This window comes from Nannospalax galili, unplaced genomic scaffold (genome assembly GCF_000622305.1).
Source record: "Nannospalax galili isolate Female #2095 unplaced genomic scaffold, S.galili_v1.0 scaffold310, whole genome shotgun sequence".
Lineage (NCBI taxonomy): Eukaryota > Metazoa > Chordata > Mammalia > Rodentia > Spalacidae > Nannospalax > Nannospalax galili.
This window is the reverse complement of record NW_008328488.1, coordinates 1833883-1838820: the sequence shown is the minus strand read 5'-3', so window position 1 is coordinate 1838820 and position 4938 is coordinate 1833883.

Below are 4938 nucleotides of genomic sequence, written 5' to 3'. Positions count from 1 at the left end.
ATGAGAACATCTCAATAAATAGCCTCTAAGTCACTTGTGCTAGATGCTGGGAATACAGTAATGGGCCAAAGCAAATAATAGGGAAGCCTAAGTCTTATACAGTTTGGGGATGATAATAAAATAGTATACTTAAAAATAAAACATTTGTTTCTTTAAATGTTAGTCTGACCACAGCTTTTATGAAAAAAAAAAAAAAACATTGCATGTTGCTATCTGTCCTTCAGTGATAGATAAAATACAAAATTCAATTAAGTAGTCATATTAAAAATAAATTATATTGCATAACAAAGAATAGAGCTATCAAACATGTTCTCTGCATAAATAAAAAGGCCAAGATGGGGTGACTAGAGACATGGCTCTGTTAAGAGGACTGACTGCTCCTACAGAGGTCCCTGGTTCATTTTCTAGCACCCACATGGTGGCTAACAACTGTCTGTAACTCCATTTCCAGGGGATCTGATGCCCTCTTTGGGCCTCTTCAGGCACTGCACTGATGTGATGCATTCACATACATGCAGACAAAACACTCATATGTGAAAAACAAAAATAAATTAATTTTTAAAAATTAAGGGTCAAGATGACACGAGGGAAGGCAACAGAGATTCTGGTTTTCCTTCATTTTGTCTTCAGTCCAACCAAAGTTACAGGAATGAATAGAGCACCTGAAGACTCTTTCCTGACGTCCAGAAGTCCCCGTCTTTTTGACAGTCACTGTGATCCCTCTGACTTGAGTTCAGGGGAGGGCAAGCTGACTGGGGTCTTTCAGAAGTAGGAAAGCTTTCCTGCACTGTGAGAATGCTTCTCCGTCATCATAAACTTACCTTTTGGGGGCTGCAAATTTCTGTTTTCTCTTCATTAAGATTTCCAAAATCTTCTTGTTATGTTTTAAAAGTCAGTTTTTGAATTACCATTCCAAGATTTTAATTTCTAATTTATGTGTATGTGTGTGTCTGAGTGTATGTTTGTATGCACATATGTGTGTGGATGCCCTCAGAGGCCAGAAGAGAGCATTAGATCTCCTGGAGCTAGAGTTCCTTGCAGTTGTGAGCAGCTTGATGTGGATGCTGGGGACCTAATTCTGTTCCTCTGTAAAAGCAGACTGCCTTCTTAACTGGTGAGCTATTTTTCCACATCCTGACATAACATTCTAAATGACTGAGGATGATAATGAATTCTTTGGATCTCTGTAGTGGACACAACACTCAGCAGTAGGGATGGAGGACTGGCAAGGGGTTAGAAATCTGTTGCAAACCTATTCATTCAAATCCAACTATACATATTTTATTAATATATATTACTTATTATGATCTCCCAAATACCACTAACTAGGGTCTGCTTGTTCAATACTTGAGCCTATGGTAGATATTTCTCACTCAAGCCACCACAATGTTCTTCACCCAATAGTATAATTGGATCATACCCTAGTTCTACTTTAAATTTTTGAGGAATCTGCATACTGATTTCCACAATGATTAGGATTAGTTTCCATTCCCTTTACAGTACATAAAGGTTCCCTTTTCCAACATCATCACCAGCATTTGTTGGTTTTGCTTACTTTCTTTAAAAACATTCTAATAGTTTTTATTTTATGTTTATGAGTGCTTTACCTGCATGCATGCATGTACAGTTTATCTTTGAAGTCTCTTTGCCATTTCTATGAATGATATATGCATTGCTAGGGGTTTGGTATTAAGTTAACTATTTTTGTACCTGAACGTATCTGTTCTTTCTGTTTAGTTGCTCAATTAAATTTCTGTGCATTAGCATTTGCTACATATGTATTTGAAATATTCCTTCTTGCTGGGTTGTTACATTTATTAGAATGTATCTTGATCACTTGTAACTTTTCCTTGAGCTATGTCATGTCAGATATGAGCATAGATGCTCCAACTTGCTTTCATATTTGTTGGAATATCATTTTTACCATTCATTTTCAGTCTCTTTCCCAATGAAATATATTTCTTATAGATAGCCAGCAAGTGAATATTGTTTTGTCATCCAGTCAATCGTTTTGTAACTTTTGAGGATAATTAAGAGAAACTACATTTAAGGGTGCGTAATTAAAGATACATACTAATTCCTTTGATTTTGGGATTTCATTAGGGATTTCATTGAACACTTATTCTGTGTCTTTTCCTTTCTCTGTCATTCCTCTTAGAGGGTTAATGTTTATTTAGCTGAAAATGTTTGGTCCTTTTAAAATCCTCATTACTCTATTCTTACATGATTTATTCTTACCTAATCTCTCATGATTTTGAATATTTTTCTTCTTCCCTGTGAAGAATTCCTTTGTATTTTGGAATGATGGCTTAATTATCAATAATTGCTTTTGTTTGTGTTTATCATGAAAAGAAATTTCCTTGTATTTTAAATGATAACTTTACTGAGTATAGAAGACCTAAATTGGAAGTTGTTTGCATCCCATGATTTCCAAGATTTTAGGGTTTCTGCAGAGATGTCTGATGTGATTTGATAGGTCTTACTATGCAGGTGAGTTGGCACATCTCTCTTGTAGCTTTTAATATTAATACTCTTTGTTGTTACACACCTTTCATTTGGAACTATAGTTTGATATATATAGATATATTTTTTGCTCATGTAGATTTGGGATTGGAAATGTTCTTTCCATGTTAATGTCCATATTTTTTCTCTAAATTTAGGAAATTTCTGCCATAAATTCATGGAATGGGATGTCGATGATTTAGCAGGTTTCTTACATCTGCCTTTTACACAAAACAATTCATAGGTTTGATCTGTAATGAGTGCCAGAGGTCTTTTTTTCAATGTATATTTTATTGAGTTTTTGCGCATTTCCTACAATACACCTTAGGCATATTTAGAGCCTCTCCCCTATCTGCACCCCTTTATACCCACCCACAGGATTTCATGCATTCTGTCATATAAGTTAAGGCCTACTGAATCAAGTTTGTGTGTTCAGATGTCCCTTATGAGATCATCCACTGGAGACTGGTCAGCCAATTTTAGCATCACTCCCTTAAAGAAGATTGACTCTCCCTTACCCATCAGTATTCAGATGCCAACAGTTCCTAAGCTAAGGTTGGGGCCTTTTGGCCATACCCCCATCTCTATGCTGTGATTTGTCTGAGTTTTCCTGGGTCTTCTGCATGTTGTCACTATTGCTGTAAGTGCATATGAGCAAGTTCCCGGAATCCTGGCGGACTCTCTTTCCCTATGATCATGTATCACATCTGGCTTTATGATCTTTCTGCCCCCTCTTCTGCAATGGACCCTGAGTCCTAGGTAGGTAAAGTTTAAAATGAGCCCTATCCAGCCCATCCCATCGCCTTAACCACTTGGCCATGACTATATCACTAATATGAGTCCTATCCAAGGACATGCCATGTGCAGTCTCCTATCCTCTGTGTTTTAGCCAGTTGTGGCCTTCTGTGTTCATTGCACTCTGTTACATGATGAAGCCTAATAAACAAAACAATGATCGGAGCAGCACACTATATTTGTGTAGTAGTGACATTAATGGGGGTCATCAACAGCTATCTAATTGAATTTAAAGCCTGCTAAATGGGAGGGAATTCATGTGTGGCACTTATTAAAATACACATAGCTGAAGAGGTCATAGGGCCCAGAGTAGAGTTTTCTACATCCGTCACATCCTGAACAAATGTGATTTCTTACTGTATGCTAAATATGTATCATTGCACTTACAGACAATTATGCCAGTCACCACTCATCAAAGAAGCTTCTTTCTGTAACCAGTGGAGACTAGTACATAATTCTACAACTGATTATGTACAGATAAAAAGTTTATAAAATGCCCAGCCCTAAGTGACACAGCAACAATGGAACGTCTATCCCTCAACCACATAGAACATAGTGGAACAGCGTGTAGAGAGAATACTGGTGCATTTCTCCACTCTCACCAGTGAAGCTTCATTATGGAACAGAGGGTGATGAAGCCAGAGGTCTTTGATGTGTTTTCTTATTTTTTTATTTGTTTTCCTTTCTTTTCTCCCTCCCTTCCTCACTCCTCCTCCTCCTCCCCCTCCTCCTCTTCCTCCTCCTCTTTTTCCTCTTCCTCCTCCTTCTCCTCCTCCTCTTCTTCCTCCTCCTCCTTCTCTTCCTCCTCCTCCTCTTCCTCTTTCTCCTCCTCCTCCTCTTCCTCTTCCTCCTCCTCCTATTCCTCCTCCTCTTCCTCCTTCTCTTCTTCCTCCTCCCCCTCCTCCTCTTCCTCCTCCTCCTCTTCTTCTTCCTCTTCCTCCTCCTCCTCCCCCTCCTCCTCTTCCTCCTCCTCCTCTTCTTCTTCCTCTTCTTCCTCCTCCTCCTCCTCTTCTTCCTCCTCCTCTTCCTCCTCCTCATCCTTCTCCTCCTCTTCTTCCTCTTCCTCCTCTTCCTCCTCCTCCTCCTCTTCTTCCTCCTCCTCTTACAACTTCGTTTTCTTTTTCTTCCTTGAACCTGTAGCTAGGCTGAATGTGGAACACACTTTGTTGCCCTGGCTGTCTGAACATCTGGAAATCTTTGTACATTAGCTTCCTGAGTGCTGGGATTCCAGGAGTGAGCCGTCATGTCTGCCTCATCATTTCTCTCTTTTGTAATATTAATCTAATAAGTTCTAAATCTTTTCTTCAAAGTCTTTAATTCTTTCTTCTGTTTGATCTACATAAGTTTCCTACTGGAACACACTTTGTTGCCCTGGCTGTCTGAACATCTGGAAATCTTTGTACATTAGCTTCCTGAGTGCTGGGATTCCAGGAGTGAGCCGTCATGTCTGCCTCATCATTTCTCTCTTTTGTAATATTAATCTAATAAGTTCTAAATCTTTTCTTCAAAGTCTTTAATTCTTTCTTCTGTTTGATCTACATAAGTTTCCTACTGGGATTTTACTTTGACTCATTGATTTTACTTTGCAAGATATTTATTTTTTTTACTCCAGAATCATTATCTTGCTGTTGAATTTGCTGT